Raw genomic sequence first — 19,435 nt, 5'->3', positions numbered from 1 at the left:
ATACAGTTTTATTAAGGGATTGGTCTTCAAAAGTTTGCTGCATACCCGTTACTTAGTCAACTCCAAAAATTGAATAATGATGTTTTTAGATAATATATCATCACTGATTTTCAAAAGGAGCTCAATGTCTTTTATCTCAAGGACAATTTTAGTTTCAAGATTCTTCTTATCCCCACCATTGTTTCTCACCACCCACCATCTGTTGTGAATATTAGTAAGGATAATCCCTTCTCAGCCTTTTGGCTAAGATCAAGTGTAGTCTATTAGTAAGGATATGCACTTGCTTTTTGCCTTCCTTTAGTATTCCAATTTCTAAAGAAAGTAGAGGTACTGGGAGATATTGCCATTTTTCAGGTTTATTACCTGGCAAGTGTTTTTGACAGACCAATTACAATTTTGTAAAACAACATTCTTATATTAATATAAAATTGGAAGTCCACCATAGAAAATGCCTTCAGTAGGGCTGATAAACATAAGAAATAGGTAAGGAATATGGACATGGAGAGAGTGTAGCATGTCTTTTGCCTTTTCATTATTTACACCTTCTATGGATTTGATATGGCAAAAGATTCATCTTGCCATATTCAAGAACCTTACAAGTCAGCTTTGACATAGAAGATGAAGTAAGTTCTTCAGTTTCATAAGGAGGATATTTCTGTTGATGATCTTTCTACACTGAAACAGCATAATGGATGAAAGAAAGTGGAACATAGCCCAGAATGAAGAAATGTAAATATACAAATTAATCACATCTGAAATAAAAGGCAGGTATATTTTATTGTTCATTTTGGTCAATTTCTGTGAGTGGCTGGATGAGGGAAAACACTGTAAATCTGCTCCTGCATTGCTATCTTTCCAGGAGGACTTACTCACAGTTCAGAATCCAGACTGAAATAGAGTTCGTTATTCTTTTTACAGCATCACTGCAGGTGTTCCTTGCCTTTTAAACCTAATACCCTACTACTAACATTTAAGTTTATAGTACAAATAAACATAAGATTGATTATTTGCATTACAAAATAATATATGATTTTTAACAAGATTCTTCTATATAATAAGTCCTCCTCCAAAGTTCACAAAAAATGGGAATCAGTTTATCAAATGTTAATTATTCAACCTTTCAGGATCATAACTATTATGCTTTCTGTGAGATAAACTTGCTTTTGGAAATAAATACTTTCAATGCTTGGCACTTTTCCTAAAGAAAAATAGCAATTACTGAGAACAAGTTACTTAACTATATAGTTCAGCAAGCTGTCATGTTTGTAGGTAATAAAGGCTTAAATACAATCCACAGCTTTCCTAGGGGCAAGCAGAGTTTCCTCTTTGCTGAAGTAATATGATCAGATATTCTAGGTTTTGTATGCTTTTAGACATTGCCAGAGTTTGTACTAGCTGTAAGCAGCTAAGAGTAGAGGTGACAGGTAGGCCAGAATATAATGAATTGTAGTAATCCTAGCAAGAAATAACGGAAGCACATCTGAGGGTTTTTCTGTCCCTGGGAGACGCAGTAAGATATACTCTAGAAAGGCTCCTAGGATGATAATAAGATGACTGTGCAACCTGATTAATATGGACCTCAAAAACAAAGCACAGACTAAAATCAGTTCAGTGTTATGAGCCCTAAGACATTGAGGAGGATATACTAGATGTCAGAGGGAAGAACTAAAAAGAAATATAAAGATTGATGTTGAGGAGACCCTATGAGTAATAATTTAGTCTTGTCTACATGTAACTTTAAAAAGTTGGATGATATCCAAGCCTGAATTTCAGAGAGACCATTATGTGGCATGCAGAAAGCCATCATAAGGCCCATGGGGATGGGAAACAGACCGGAGTGTGTCATCTGTGCTTATCTGACACAGAAATATATTGGTTCTAAAACCAACATTCACAATAAATAAGCAGATACAAACTTATATTTCATATATATATATATATATATAAGCAAAGCAACATATTAAAATTACTATTCTTTTTGTTTCATGTGAATACAAATATATACTGTCACTTAAAGGACACAGTCCTACCCTCAAAAAGCTTATATTTCAAACAGTTACAATGTAAATGGTTTCCAATTATAGTTTACTTTTTTTTTTTTTTTCCCGCGGCATGTGGGATCTTCCCAGACCGGGGCACGAACCAGTGTCCCCTGCATCGGCAGGCGGACTCTTAACCACTGCGCCACCAGGGAAGCCCTAGAGTTTACTATTAAATTGCCCTATTTTTTTTTACTTTTGTTTTTCAGAATATCCTATGTGCTTTTAAGCTATTTTTCCCTTGGTAATTTTTCAGATTCAAAAAGAGTTAAGAAAAGTGATGTTTATAGAATAATAGAGGCTGTGATATTGAGGATTATAGACACCTATAATCAATGGACTATTAAGTGCCAACATTTAAAATAAATATTTATTTTAACAGATTAAACATTCTTATATAAAAACTGCGGTGCATTAAAAAATGTTAAACAATCCAGTTTTGTTTTTCCATAACAGGCGGGAACTAAATCTAGAAAGATTCTTGGAATAGAATACTGAACTTGTAATGATAAGTTTGTTTTTGCACAGGGAGTTGTGTGTTAGAGGATAAGAGCTGTGTCCACAGGACAGAAACATGCAAGGAAAGCCAGATTTGATTAGTCTTCCAGATGCTGGCTGCTAACTATTTCGTTTTCTCTGGGTGGACATAATTTTAAAATAGTGGTCTGAAATAGCTATAGAATGCCAAATAATAATTTTAAAAATTAAAAAATTTTTTTCCTATAAGCTTTATTTCAACTATCAAATTTTATCCAGTTTCCCTCACGTGCTCTAAAACTGTTCTCAGATAGCAGTGAACTTTGCGTATTCTTAACTAGGCCACATTTAATATAGAAGCATATTTTTAGATTCATTCTTCTCAACTTTTACTTATGAATCTCCTAATGTGAGTTAGTCTTGAGTTCTACCCCAAAGAGCAAAAATAATGCTATTTCTTAATCTTACCCCAATAGTAATGTGTATATATATAAATATTTATATATATAAATAAAATTTACATATATAAATTTTCATAAGCCAACACATTTAACTTTTTGACAATGATGGTGATTAGCTAAATTTCTAAATTTTCCTTCTTTTACAGGCCGCATTTTATTGACATTTTCAGAAACCTCTTAAGTAGCACAATGTGGTACATTATTTTAATGCCTCTATAAGAATCCTTGTGTAATTTTATATACTTCCTGCAAGTTATAGATTTATATTTGTAAGTTCTTGTTCAACCTGATTCATGGTCATGTGGTTCATACATATTAAAAAGCATGAAGTTCCACTGATTTTATTTATATTTTAAATTAGAGATTTCATTCCATTTATATATTTTATGAAAATGCTTACATGGTACTAGTTTAACTTAAGTAAGTGGGCAGTCAGTTGCCTAGTACAGCCACTTGTTTAGGAAAATGATAGTCATTTATGATTTAGATACATTTATATGCAAGATGTAATCACAGAAAGGGTCACCAAACCTGTTCTTTTCACTGTAATTGAATTTCCAATTCATTTAGGGATGACTGATTTAATGCCTAAATGAATACTCTAACTTTGGTAGCAAACTACTCATCATGACAGCAAGTAGTTTTTTGGTCTGTTTAGAATGTGTCAAAATTTATGTGGCATTCAATGCACAAAGATGAAAAAAATAGAAAAACATATCTAAGGAGAATGGCGCATACATTGTATTATGTGATCTTCAAGTTTTCGAATCATATGTGTTATGAGTCCAAGAATTAAACAAAAACTATAACTACTACGTTTCATGTCTATACCATACCTTTTAACTTCATATTTTCAACTACTGTAACTATGCTGCTATTTTATAACAGTTGTGCCAATTTAAAAAATTAAGAAATATTATATGCTTGCCATTTGAGCTAAAAAAAAATTGCCCATTTTTAATACTGAAGTAAATTAATTCTTCTGAGAAAGTTGTGGATTATATTTAAGCTCCTTGTTAATTATGTTAATAAGGTTAATCATGGTTCATATCATTACAGACAAGTGCGAGTTCCTAAGCAAAACTAGAGGAACATCATCTTATATATTTTCCCAGTACTTTATAATATCTTCCAAATGAAGATAATTCAGCAATAAAATTGTTTCAAACAACTGATCCCACAATTTTGTTATGTAATAATAACAACCAAACGATTTCTACCTAACATTTACAAGGTTGTTTTTTTTTTTAAATACATGCATACTTTATCTAACATTTTACTGTTGCAATTAATAAAATATGGTTTTAGGCCAAAATAGGGTACGTGGAAAACCTGAAACAGAGGTGCACACTGTAATTGGTTGAGTAGTAAGTGGTTCATTGCTTTCTTATCCTTTATCCATTATTTATCTATTTTGAATGACTTTTTGTTTTAAATGTTCTGTGATTCCTTTTGCAGGAATGATGCCTTTTGAGCTAAAAGTTTGAAATGTAAAGAGAATGACCTCATATATATTATATCACATTATCATGTATTTTATCCCAAACAGTTTTACCTCCCTCTCCATTAACACAATCCTTTCTTTTGTTGTAAGAATTAGCACATGTTTATACTTACAAGATTAAATTTATTTTGTTAAAAACAAGTAAAGTTATATCCAGGATTTTTTTTTTTTTTTTTTTTTTAATGGTACGCGGGCCTCTCACTGTTGTGGCCTCTCCCGTTGCGGAGCACAGGCTCCGGATGCACAGGCTCAGCGGCCATGGCTCACGGGCCTAGCCACTCCGCGGTATGTGGGATCTTCCCGGACCGGGGCACGAACCCGTGTCCCCTGCATCGGCAGGCGGACTCTCAACCACTGCGCCACCACGGAAGCCCTATCCAGGATTTTTAATAACATTTTTCAAAATAAAGTCCCAATTAGGCCATTGACCCCCTTTTAATTAAGATAAAAATTTGGAAAAATTTGGTTTCTCTTTTAAATGGTTTTGTTCTCAATGCCTTTTTTTCTGAATCAATTGTCCTGTGATAAAAAAGATTTCTGATATTTTTGCACTCTAAGAAGCATCCACTTAGAATAAGGAAAGAAGGAAATGGAGTTAACATATATTGAATTCCAACTTCTCTTACTTAATCCTTACAACAGTCATCTTATTAAGCATTATTGTCATCATTTTATTTTTCTGGAAAATGAAGTTCAGAGATATTAAATAATCCATCTGAGATCACACATTTAGCCTGTGAAAAAGTTGGAATGCAAGCTCTGGTTGCCCAGATTCCTAACTCTTTGCCAACCTTCAGCTTTGGGAAGGTTTGGGAAGCTTTGGGAGGAATCTGCAGGAGCAGATTCTTGGTCCCAGATGTCAGAAACATAAAGATGCTATTATTGTGATTCATAATCCAGTAAAAGTTAGCAAACCTGACAATATTAGAAATATTGTCCGTGATCAATATCCATAGAATGAATGGAACAGAGAAAGATAATCTTGATGTTGTTCTATAATATATTAATTATTTTAGAAATTTAATAATGTATATGAACATTTGCATAAATTGAAATTTTAAAAATATTTGAAAAGACTGTCACGTTTTGTTACTTGTGTGTTATTTGAAACTTTCATTTGCATTTGAACTTTCTTGTACTTTACTTGATAAAGAGGTATTCAGCGTACCAGGAACGAGTAACATTTGTGTTGGTAAGGGGGATACCATTAAACTTCTTTGCTATAATGAATGTTAAGAAATATCTAGAAGTGACAATAGAGTTAGAACATGTGAAATGCCTAAAGAATGAAGGTTGCGAGATTATTCAGAAATGATATTCAAGCAGAAAGCAATTGCATAGAGCTAATGTCGTAGGTCATATGTGCTTTGGCTCAGTCTCGTAGAAAAATAATGACCTCTAAAAATAAGTCGCTGAATTCCTATTAAAATTAAAGGCATGACTCTATTTTCCCTGATATTTTACACCATCCAAGCTCAAGAGTGAGCTGACTTTCTGTCTAGATCAGATATCAATGATATAAGACCATGGACCAAATCTGGTCAGACACCTTTTTTGCATATAAAGTTTTACTGGAACACAGAGACACTCATTTGTTTATGCATTATCTATGGCTGTTTTCATATGGCCCCAAAAGCCATATGATTGTTACTATTTGGTCCCTTACAGAAAAATTTTGTCTACCACCCTGATCTAATTGAAGGACTAGAAATAGTACTCATTTGCTATGTACATAATATTCAAACATACTCTCTTTTCTTCTCATCAGTTATGTTTACTCTTAGTGTCATTCAAGAAAATGAGGTTTAAGAATCAGTGTTATCAGACTTCAGAAATCTCTTCGCAGACATCCATCCACTTTCCCCTTTTTTCTTAAAAGTCCCTCTCTTTCCCGTCTCCCTTTCTTTTCTCTCTCTCTGTCTCTCTTTTTGTATAATTTCCTCTAAGTCCCCTGTATTGCATTTAAGTGTTGCTTTATTTATTGTTAGCCTAATGCATTGAATGATTTCACAGAATGGTGTGTGCCCTGGCATATTATCTTGTTGAACTATTCAATTAAATATGATAATGTTGAGCACACTGACACTGTTAAACACTCAGGTGAATGAGCAATTCACTGTGAAGTATTTGAAGTCATCTGCATGTCTACAAGCAATATATTTTTATATGAGTATTTCAGGCTTCTAGTGAATGGTACATGCTAGGGAAAAAAAGCTACCAAGAAATTAGAATATATAGAAGACTTAAAAAAATCAGAGAAATTATAATTTTTAATTGTTTCCTGACATATGCAAAAAGAAATGTGTAAATTGGATATTAAAAGGTTTCTCCAACAGTCATAAAGTGGTTCAAGTTTACAAAGCACTGTACTTAACTCATTTCTATGGAGTGTATCACCATAGTCCTCAGCCTTTCTCAAAAATGTATCATTTAGAGGTATTTTTCCTCAAAGTCTAATTAGTATTGTTCTATATTGTTCCATTTTGTATCATTTATATTGCAACCTTTTTTTTCTGGAAGTTGGATAGTTAATGTATCCTGAGCTACTTAGAGCACGTTTAGCTATGAAAGCAACCTTTTAGAACATCTGGGCACAAAAATAAAGAAGGTTCCTGATCAATGACATGTAGGTGGCAACTGAAGAAAAACAATCCCTTAATATCGTGCTGAAAATTCAAATTAAATGTCTACTTTCACTGGGAGGTCTTTGTTTCTGAAAATTAATTCTACTGAGAAGCCCTTTTGTTCTGTTGGAGAAGTCGCATTTCTGGCAGGAAAGTGCTAGAATGCAATTATTTTTCACTATGATTTAGAGAGAAATGAAAGAAGATGAGACTGTTTAGGAAATCTTCAAAATAGTTTAAACCTATTTTACTTAAAAATGTTCAAATAATCTGATTGTAACTTGCGTAATGAAATATATAGTGTCTTTGACTATACAGATTTTTATATATATTTATACACCTGTTAAATATTCATATACATGTTAAAGTTCTGGACAAATTCTTCCCTGACTGGGAATTGGAATTGATATATAATTCAGAAAAATGGAAAACATTTATTAGACCTCCGCGAGATAAAAATGTAGTTAGTTCTTAAGTAATTACAAAATATAAAACTCATAAAACCTTATGTTTCTATTATCAGCTTTTCAGTTCTTGTTTTTCACAGCAAAAACTTAAGAAAAAAAAAGGAAGTAAAATGCCTGTCACAGGGCTTTGCAAATAATAATATTTGGTATGTGTGTATATATATATATACATATTTGATGTATGTATATATATTTCTTCCTTCTTTCATTCATTAATATTATCAATATTTGGATATAGTTATGTAGAAATGGGCAAGGTAGGTGAAATACAAAGTTTGTTGATTCTGTGATTCATAAAGACATTCCGCATATCACTGCTCAATATCATTCTTATTTTTAAAATACTGCTTTATGTTGTAGTGTATAGTCATATTAAATCCACATCATTACCTGCTCTTCTTATAAGCCTATTCCCTTTTGCCTATAGAGCCATACTATTTGCTTTTATTTGCTTGCTTACTTTTGAACCAGTATCTGCTTCCTTCAAACTATTGATTTGACCTTCATCTATAAAACGGGACCAAGAACAATCCACAATGCCTATCATTTTAGAAATGATAAAGTAATATCACAAGCATGTAAACAAAAAAGCAAACAGCTCAGGTCCATTGGAAAAATAATTTATCCATGGGATGCAAGATGCATTTGAGAAGCTCTTTGGTAATCAAAACAAAAATGATGAAGAATTAAAGATGAAAGTTGTATTTGAGTGAGTGGGAAGTAAAAGGAACAGTTACAGGAAATATTATAAAACAAATGGAACAGAACTAGTAATCAAAGGCATACTTGAAGAAAACTTTTCACAGCTATAAAGAGAGAATTAATTAATCACGGCATGAGGATTCAATGTATAACATACAAAATAGGTAAAAAGAGATGCATGTTCTAGATACACCTTGAGAAATGTAATTATCACATATTATTTCTTTAACTGAATAATTAGCATTTGGGTAGAAAAATAAAACAGATAATGCTCAAAAAATTAGACTGGTCTCATATTTCCTGTCTACAACATGACATGATAGGTGAGCAGAATCTACTGAATTTGAACGGTTAAAAATTATGATGTGCAATTTTTATTCACAACTGAGCTGTCATTAAATAATGAAAACAATGGAAATATAGACTTTTATATAATGTCAGAAAATATTTTAAAATTTTAAATTTAAAAAATTTACAGAGGAAACAAAAAATCCTCTTCAAAAATAATCTTAATGATATATTGCAGCTAACTGAATGATGAAACAAAATTCAAAATTTTAAAAATTGGGGGAATATGAAGACAATGTCTGATGATGAGCATTGAAATCAAGTAAACATGTAGTTAAAGCTAAACTAAAAAGCAGTGTTACCTGGTGGTTTGGAGCACGTGTTCTGGGGAGACAAAATGAGATTCACTTCATGGGTGGATCACTTAGAAATTTGTGGCCTTGGGCACTTACTTTCTCTAAGCCTCAGATTATTTTTTCTTAAATTGAGATAATAATGGAAACAATCTCAGAAGGTAACTTAGTGATCAAATAATACATTTTAAGTGTTCTACATAGTTCCTAGCTTAGTATTACTAATTAACATTGTTTTAATTGTGGTGATCAAATGTAATGGAGATTTATTCTTGAATGAAACCATATATAATATGAAGATAATAATGCAATCTCAAAAGTCTGGATCTAAAATCCCTGACTGCATTATAAGAGATTAAGTAGAGCGAGGTGGGGATGGACCAACAGGCAGGGAAGAGCGTTTTAAAATCATGATAATGTACTAAGCTTATATTTATTTTTGAGGTTTAAAATTAGATTTAGGTTTGAAATATGTTGGAAAAAATAAAGTAACCTAAATCAAACTAAAAAGTAGATATGATCATTCAAATCACATGAGAAGATATACATAAAGACCATACAAGTAGCAAAGCAGAATTTAAGAAATAAGAGAAGCACCAACAATAAGAATCATAAACTAAATACAACAAAAAGAATAAAAATAAATATTATTAAAATATTTGGGTTTAGAAATTTTTTGCATAGATACATAGTGCAAGTTAATTTTTTAAAAGTTGTAAATGTTATATAATCATGCCTGTCACACAAATCTAGAGGAATATATGTCAAAGATGTACTTGCCTATTTACATCTGTAATGAAGGAACCAGTGAGATTTAAAGCTGGTTCAAAGACCATTTAAGGAACTGAGTATATACTATGGTCATTGAAGAAAAGGTGTTGGAATAAAAATGTTAGATTATATATAAAACTGTTTAAAGTCCTACATGGTAATAAAATGATAACTTTTATGACAAAAATATGAATCTTTTAGGACAAAAATCATTACTTCTCCACCCTAAAATATTAAGAAATTAACATGTAATTTCAGAACCTAAATCCTGATTAATAGTAAATAATGTATCAAAGGGAGTTACATTTCCCTTGTGAATTAAATACTCCATGGGTGGGCCTGTTATTCAGTGCATTAGTATGACATTGAAAGAACATACATTCCTTCCTTTGCTTTATTCCCAAGTTTTGGATAATGTTTCTTAACAGTCAATGCTACTATTATTCTGCAAAGTACTATTTATTGAGTGTTTATTTCCATGTGTCTTCACTACATAGAATAGTTTATTTTACAAAAATGCATGAGAGGGCTTCCCTAGTGGCACAGTGGTTAAGAATCCCCCTGCCAATGCAGGGGACGTGGGTTCAAGCCCTGGTCTGGGAAGATCTCACATGTCAAAGAGCAGCTAAGCCCGTGTGCCACAACTACTGAGCCCACGCTCCACCACTGCTGAAGCTTGTGCGCCTAGAGCCCGTGCTCTGCAACAAGAGAAGCCACCGGAACTAGAGAAAGCCCACACACAGCAATGAAGACCCAGCACAGCCAAAAAAAAAAAAAAAAACTGCATGAAAAATCTAAGGCATCCATTTTTAAAAACTCAAATTATAACCTTACATTTTGATTATTTATCAAAATAAATTTCATGAATTATAAATCAAACAACATTTGAAAGATATTGATAAATATTTTCAAAAGCTTGAGAAGAACTCATAAAGGAAGGAAATAATGATTTGATTACCTAAAAATTTTAAAGTTTACAACATGAAAAATGCCACAACTATATTTAAAGAGAGAATACTATGAACAAATGTAATAGGATGTTGGTACTTTTTTATAAAGTGTCATAAAATTTATTTAATATTCCAATAAAATATTGTTAAAACTGTGAACAGATAATCTAAAAAACAAAAGTATGGATAGCCAATAAAAATGTTCAATATCAATTAAATAAAATGTTAAAGTTTTAAAATATAACTCAAAGTTCTTGTGGGATTATAAATTAGTGCAAATTTATTGGGGAAGGATCTTGGCAAATAAGTCTTTGAAAGCGCTCCTATTATTTGACCCAGTATGCCCACTTTCCTAATATTATTTATAAAAGAAAATTTTAAATTAATCATATTTTCCAACAATAGGGATTATTTAAATACATCATAATACATTAATTTAATAGAATATTATGCAGCCAGTTGAATTCTGCTTTTGATGAATATTTAATATTATAATATGTTTTAAGTATAAAAGCATCAGAAGAGTTACATAAAATATTCCAAATTTGAAATGTACAATTATGCATAAAACATCTTTGACTTGTTCCCTATCTTCAGGGAAAGCATTTGGTCTTTCAATGTTAAGTATGATGGTTAGCCGTATGGTTTTTACAGATGCTATTTATCAGGCTGAGAAAGTTTTGTTTCTACTTCTAATTTGAGGGTTGTTTTTGTCATTAATGGGTTTTGGATTTTGTCAAATTTTGTATATGTCTAGTGAGATGATCATATTTCTCTATTAATAAGGTCTGTTATATTAATTAATTTGGGGATGCTAAATCAACCTGGCATTCTTGGGACTTGTTCATGGTGCATAATCCATTTATATACTGGATTTGGTTTGGTAGTATTTTGTTGAGGGGGTTTGCATCTATATTAAAAAGTAGTTATCAATTAGTAGTTTTCTTCTTGTGAGTCTTTGACTTTCAGGTCATGGTAACAGTGGCCTCACAGAGGAGTTGAGAAGTAGTCCTTCCTCTTCTGTTTTTTTGGAGAAGTTTATGAAGATTTGGTATTAGCTCTTTGAATGTTTGGTAGAATTCGCCAGTAAAGCCATCTATGTCTGTGATTTTCTTTGTGTGGAGTTTTAATTTTTGTTAAGGTGTAGTTTGCATAGAACACTATATTAGGTTCAAGTGTACAACATAGTGATTAGATATTTGTATATGTTGCAAAATGATGACCACAATAAGTCTGTCACCATACATAGTTACAGATTTTTTTTCCTTGTGATAAGAATTTTTAAGATTTACTCTCTTAGCATATTTCAAATGTGCACTACAGCGTTAACTATAGTCACTATGCTGTACATTACATCCCCATGTCTTATTTTATAACTGGAAGATTGTGCCTTTTGATTCCCTTCACCCATCACACCCACTCCCCTCCTATGGCAACCACCAATCTATTCTTTGTTTCTATGAGCTTGGGTTTTTGTTGTTATTTATTTATTTTTAAAATTTTACATATAACTGAGGGTGTATGGTATTTGTCTTTGTCTGACTTCTTTCACTTAGCATAATCCCCTCAAGGCCCATCCATGTTGTCACAAATGGCAGGATTTCATTCCTTTTTATGGCTGAAAAATGTTCCATTTTATATATACACCCCATCTTCTTTATCCATCAATAGACACTTAGGTTGTTTCCATTTCTTGGCTATTGTAAATAAGGCTTTTACGAACATGAAGGTGCATATATCTTTTCAAGTAGGTGTTTTTGCCTTCTTCAGATAAATACCCAGGAGTGGAAATTACTGGATCATATGGTAGTTATATTTTTAATTTTTTGAGAAAGCTCCACTCCATACTGTTTTCCATAGTGTCTGTAGCAATTTACATTCCCATCAATAGTGCCCAAGCGTTGCCTTTTCTCCATATTCTCACCAACACTTGTTATTTCTTGTCTTTTTAATAATGGCCACTCTAACAGGTGTAAGGTGTGATATTTCATTGTGGTTTTGAGTTGCATTTCCCTGATGATTAGTGATGTTGAGCATGTTTTCACATACCTGTTGGCCATCTGTATGTCTTCTTTAGAAAAATGTCTATTCAGATCCTCTGCCCATTTTTTCAATCAGATCGTTTGGTTTTTTTGCTATTACATTATATGAGTTCCCTATATATTTTGTATATTAACCCTTTATCAGATATATGATTTGCAAATATTTTCTCCCACTTAGTAAGTCACTTTTTCATTTTGTGGATGGTATCCTTTTCTGTGCAGAAGCTTTTTAGTTTGATGTAGTCCCACTTGTTTAATTTTGCTTTTATTGCCTTTGCTGTGGTGTCAAATCCAAAAAATAATTACTAAGATTAATGTCAAGGACCTTACTGCCTATGTTTTCTTCTAAGATTTTTATGGTTTCAGGTCTTACAGTCAAGTTTTTAATCCATCTTGAGTTAATTTTTATGGTTGGTGAAAGATAGAGGTCTAGTTTCATTCTTTTGCATGTGGCTGTTCAGTTTTCCCAACCTCATTTATCAAAAAGACTGTCCTTTTCCCATTGTGTATTCTTGACTCCTTTGTCTTAAATTAATTCACCATATATACATAGGTTTATTTCTGGGGTCTGTATTCTGTTCCACTGATCTATGTGTCTGTTTTTATGCTAGTACCATACTCTTTTGTTTGTTTTTTTTTTTTTTTACCATACTCTTTTGAGTACCATAATTTTAGTAAAGTTTGAAATCAGGGAGCGTGATACCTCCAGCTTTGCTTTTCTTTCTCAAGATTGTTTTGTCTATTCACGGTCTTTTGTGGTTCCATACAACTTTTTGAATTATTTGTCCTGTTTCTGTGAAAAATGTCATTGGAATTTTGATAGGAATTACATTGAATCTGTAGATTGCTTTGAGTAGTATGGACATTTTAACAATATTAAATCTTCCAATCCATGAGCATGGAGTATCTTTACATTTTATTTGTGTCATCTTCAATTTCTTTCAATCAGTGTCTTAGTTTTTAGTGTACAGGTCTTTCGCCTCCTTGGTTAAATCTATTCCTAGGTATTCTATTCTTTTTGTTGCAATTGTAAATGGGATTGTTTTCTTAATTTCTCTTTCTGACAGTTTGTTATTAGTATTTCTATGTATTGATATTGCATCCTGTGACTTTACTGAATTCATTTATTAGTTCCAGTTTTTGGTGGAGTCTTAAGAGTTTTCTACTTATGGTGCCATGTCACCTGCAAGTAAATAGTGACAGTTTTACTTCTTTCTTTCCAATTTGAATGTTTTTAATTTCTTTTTCTTTACTAATTGCTGAGCTTAGGACTTCCAATACTATGTTGAATAAAAGTGGTGAGAATGGGCATCATTATCTTGTTTGTGATCTTAGAGAAAAAGCTTTCAGTTTTTTACCATTGAGTATTGTTAGCTGTAGTTTTGTTATATATGGCCTTTATTATGTTGAGGTATGTTTGCTCTACATCCACCTTGTTCATCCTAAATGAATGCTGAATTTTGTCAAATACTTTTTCTGCTCCCATTGAGATGATCACATGATTTTTATCCTTTATTTTGTTAATGTGGTGTATCATGTTGATTGATTTGGGGGTGTTGAACTATTCTTGAGTCCCTGCAATAAATCCCACTTGATCATGGTGCATGATTCGTTTAACATATTGTTGAATTCAGTTTGTTAATATTTTGTTCAGAATTTTTGCACTTCTATTTATCAAAGATATTGGTAATTTTCTTTTCTTGTGGTGTCCTTGGATGGGTTCATATCAAGGTAATGCTGGCTTTGTGAAATGAGTTTGAAAGTGTTGAATCCTGTTCTGTCTTACGGAAAAATTCGAGAAAGATTGGTACTAATTCTTCTTTGAATGTTTGGTAGAATTCACTAGTGAAGCTGTTTGGTCTTGGACTTTTGTTTGTAGAGAGTTTTTATTACTGATTTAATCTTATAACTAGTAGTCAATCTGTTCAGATTTTCCATTATTTTCATGATTTAATCTGTAAGGTTGTTTGTTTCTAGGAATTTATCCGTTTCTTCAAGGTTTTCCAATTTGTTGGTATATAATTATTCATAGTATTCTCTTATGATCCTTTGTATTTCTGTGGGATCAGTTATAACATCTTTTTCATTTCTTTTTTTTGCGGTACGCAGGCCTCTCACTGTTGTGGCCTCTCCCGTTGCGGAGCACAGGCTCCGGACGCGCTGGCTCAGTGGCCATGGCTCACGGGCCCAGCCGCTCCGCGGCATGTGGGATCTTCCCGGACTGGGGCACGAACTCGTGTTCCCTGCGTCGGCAGGTGGACTCTCAACCACTGCGCCACCAGGGAAGCCCTCTTTTTCATTTCTGACTTTATTTATTTGAGATCTCTCTTTTTTTCTTGGTGAGTCTAGTTAAAATTTGTCAATTTTATTTATCTTTTCAAAGAAGCAGCATTTGGTTTCATTCATTTTTTTTTTCTATTATCTTTTTGCACTCTCATTTACTTCTGCTTGATCTTTGTTATTTCCTTCCTTCTATTAACTTTGGGCTTTGTCTGTTCTTTTTCTAGTTCCTTGGTGTGTAAAGTTGTTTGAGATTTTTCTTGTTTCTTGAGGTAGGCATGTATTACTATGAATTTCCATCTTAGAACTGCTTTTTGCTCCATCATAAGTTTTGATATGTTGTATTTTCATTTGTCTCAAGGTATGTTTTGATTTTGCTTTTTATTTCTCTGTTGACCCATTTGTTGTTCAGTAGCATGTTGTTTAGTCTTCATGTATTTGTGAATTTTTTAGTCTTCTTTTTGTAATTGATTTGTACTTTCATACCATTGTGGCTGGAAAGATGCTTGATATGATTTCAATCTTCTTAAAATTGAAACATATGATCTATCCTGGAGAATGTTCCATGTGCACTTGAGAAGTTGTGTGTTCTATTTGTTTTGGATGGAATGTTCTGTATATATCTAAGTCCATCTTGTCTAATGTGTTGTTTAAAGTTGATGTTTACTTACTGATTTTCTGTCTGCATAATCTGTCCTTGGTATAAGTGGGGTATTAAAGTTCCCTGCTATTATTGTATTGTTGTCTATTTCTCCCTCGAGGTCTGCTAATATTTGCTTTATATATTTAGGTGCTCCTGTATTTGCATAAATATTTGCAAAGGTTATATCTTCTTTTTGGATTGGCTCTTTTATCAATATGTAATGCCCTTCTTTGTCTCTTATTACACCTTTTCTGTTAAAGTTTATTATGTCTGATATAAATATAGCTACCCTAGCTTTCTTTACACTTGCATTTGCATGAAATATCTTTTTTCATTCCTTCACTTTCAGTGTGTGTATATCCTTGCACCTGAAGTGAGTCTCTTGTAGGCAGCATATAGATGGGTCTTGATTTTTTATCAATTCAGTCACTCTATATCTTTTAATTGAAGAATTTAATCCATTTACATATAAAGTAATTATTGATAGGTGTGTACTTACTGCCATTTTGTTAACTATTTTCTGACTGTTTTTTAGTTTCTTTGTTCCTTTCTTCTCTTGCTGTCTTCATTTGTTGGTTGACAACTTTCTTTAAGGGTATGGTTACATTCCTTTCTCATTGTCTTTTGTGTATGTACTATAGATTTTTGTTTGGTAGTTACAGGGGGCTTACATAATAGCTTATATATATAAAACAGTATTTTAAGTCTATAACAACTTAAGTTTGAACACATTCTAAAGTTCTACATTTTTACTCTTCCATCCCAATGCTTTGTTTTTGACTTCACATTTTAGGTTTTTTTATTTTATGTATCCCTTAACTAATTATTGTATTTTCAGTTATTTTTACTAATTCTTCTTTTAAAATTCCTACTAACTTTATAAGTTTATATATATATTACTATATATATAGTATATATACTTTTTAAGTTTATATATTAATATATATAACTATATATAAAACTTTATAACTTTACTATATATTTATCTTTACCAGTGAGGTTTATATTTCTATATGTTTTCTTGTTACTCACTTGTACACTTTCTTTTTGGCTTTAAGAAGTCCTTTTCACATTTCTTGTAAGGCTGGTTTAGTAATGATGAACTTATTTAGCTTTTGCTTGTCTGAAAACTCTCTTTCTCCTTAAATCTGAATAATAACTTTGTTGGGTAGAGTATTCTTGGTTGGAAATTTTTTCCCTTTCAGTGCTCCCTTATTGCTTGCAAAGTTTCTGTTGAAAAATCTGTTCATACTCTTATGGGGGTTCCCTTGTATGTAACAAGTAGTTTTTCCCTTGATGCTTTTAAGGTTCACTCCTTGTCTTTGAGTTTTGACATTTTAATTATAATGTGTCTTGGTGTGGGTCTCTTTATGTTCCTCTTATTTGGAACTCTTTAGGCTTCCTGGATCGAAATGTCTATTTCTTTCCCCAGGTTAGAAAAGTTCTCGGCCATTATTTTTTCAATAAATTTTCTGTCCTTTTCTCTCTCTTTTCTCTTTCTGGGACTCCTAGATGTTAGTCTGCTTGACGTTGCCACGTTAGTCTTTTAAGCTATTGTCACTTGTTTTCATTCTGTTTTCTTTTTGCTGCTCTATTGGGTGAAGTCCCCTGCCTTGTCTTTGAGTTTACTGATCCTTTTTTTCTGCTTCCTTTAGTCTGTTGTTAAACTCCTCTATTGTATTTTTCAGTTCAGATATTGTACTCTTAAGTTCTGTGACTTCTGTTTGGAACTTCCTTATATTTTCCTTGAAGTTCTTACTTTGTTCATCTATTCTTCTCTTGAGTTTGGTTAACATCTTTATGATCATTACTTTTAACTCTTTATGAGGTAAATTACTTATCTCTGTTTCATTAATTTTTTTTATGTTTTATTTTGTTCCTTTGTTTGAAATGTATTTCTCTGTCTCTTCATTTTTCTTGACTCTGTGTTGGTTTCTACACGTTAGATGAAACAGCCACTTCTCCCAGTCTTGAAGAGTTGGCCTTGTGCAGGAGATGAATCTTACTGTTTAATCTTGCTCTAGCTTTTGGTTGTCTCCAAACTTTTGTGATTGTCTAAGAAGGCTATTTTATTTTTAATAGGTCTCTGTAGTTGAGGGTGTGCCAAGACCAGACAGTGTCCTAACTAGATTCAGGCTGATTGGAGGTCAGACCCTCAGACGACAGCTTTTAAAGAATGCAAATATACAGAGTTCTGCAGGACCACATGCATAAGCCCCACTGGCCCGCAGAGACAGGTAATCCGGAGGTGTTCCCTGGGCAGCAGTCACAAAAATCAGGGTTCCAGTTGCATACACAAGCTTTTTTCTGGGAGATGCAAGTGAGCTATAGTGAGGCAGAGGAAAAGTGCAAAGATGCTATCCACCTACCTACATTCCCTGAGAGCATCTCTATAGATTTTAGTTGTGTGCCAAACCTGAAACCTGCCCCAAGGCTGAAGCTCCAGAAGTAGCAACTAGGCTTCTCTCATGGAAAGGCTGGGGATGTGTTTCGGTCTGCTGTCTGTGCAATGCCCTGGGGATGGTAGCCTGCCAAAAACTGTCTCTTTGATTGTTACAGTGCCAGGGGACTCAGAAATGCAAGTGCCCCTGGCTATCAGAGCCAGGCAATCAAGGAGTATCCCTTGGATGGCATCTGCAAATACCAGGGACTCAGATATACCAAACACATATAATAGCTCCCCGCTGAGAGATGCTGGCTCTCTGGACTGTGGCAGAGGGACAGTGTATAGATAGTGCCCACCATCTGACATCTCAGGAAATGTTTACAGTTGGCCATTAGATGTGTGCTTAATTAGAAACCTGCCCATCAGGCTGTAGCTATGATGATAAGCTAATAAGCCTCTTTCCAGAAAGATTGAGCTCCTGGGACTGTTGCCTTTTGTTGTGCCCTGGGGGTGGTAGCTATTTAAGAACTCTTTCACTGTTGATTATAGTCCCATGGGATGCATGAGTGTAAACTCCACTGGCCACCAGAGCCAGGTGATATAGAAGTGTCCCCTTTCAGCAGCCACAAAAATCAGGGTACTAGAGAGGATATAAACTCCTTTCTGTAAGATACTAGCAAGCTGGAGTGAGGCAGAGGGAGAGTGAAAATATTGAATTCAGCAGCCTCTGTTATCATAGAGCCCCTCATTAGGTCCTTATAATGTGCCAAACCAGAAGCCTGCCCCTTAGGCCAAAGCTCTGGACAAGCACATAGGCCTCTTAAAAAAATGGTACTGATGAACCTAGTGGCAGGGCAGGAATAAAGACACAGACATTCAGAACGGACTTGAGGACATGGAGGTGGGGAGGGGGAAGCTGGGGGGAAGTGAAAGTAGCATCAACATATATACGCTAACAAATGTAAAATAGTTAGCTAGTGGAAAGCAGCAGCATAGCACAGGAGATGAGCTCGGTGCTTTGCGATGACCTAGAGGGGTGGGATAGGGAGGGTGGGAGGGAGGCTCAAGAGGGAGAGGATATGGGGATATATGTATGCATATGGCTGATTCACTTTTTTGTACAACAGAAACTAACACAGTATTGTGAAGCAATTATACTCCAAAAAAGATTTTAAAAAAAACACTTCAAAAAAAAAAAAAGACCGAGGTGTGTTTCAGTCTGCTATCTGTGCAATTCCCTGGGAGTAGTAGTCAGCCAATAACTATCTCTACAATTGTTACAGTACCATGGGACCCACAAACACAAGTCCCTCTAGTCTCCAGAGCCAGGCAATGAAGGGGCATCCCCTGAGTGGCAGTCACAAAAAAATGGATCACCAGACATGTGTAGAGGCTTCCTGCTGGGAGATATTGGTGTTCTGGAACATGGCAGAGAGAGAGTACAAAGA

At 33.6% G+C, this 19,435-nt stretch overlaps 1 pseudogene; it reads left to right on the top strand.

The window, feature by feature from the left end:
• Positions 1-223: 223 nt before the first annotated feature.
• Positions 224-398, top strand: LOC137205130 (U2 spliceosomal RNA; annotated as a pseudogene).
• The last annotated feature ends 19,037 nt before the right edge of the window (positions 399-19,435 follow it).

Source organism: Pseudorca crassidens, chromosome 13 (assembly GCF_039906515.1).
Source record: "Pseudorca crassidens isolate mPseCra1 chromosome 13, mPseCra1.hap1, whole genome shotgun sequence".
In the NCBI taxonomy this organism is placed as follows: domain Eukaryota; kingdom Metazoa; phylum Chordata; class Mammalia; order Artiodactyla; family Delphinidae; genus Pseudorca; species Pseudorca crassidens.
The sequence above is the reverse complement of the archived record's forward strand: the minus strand, read 5'-3'. Positions and strand labels throughout refer to the sequence as shown.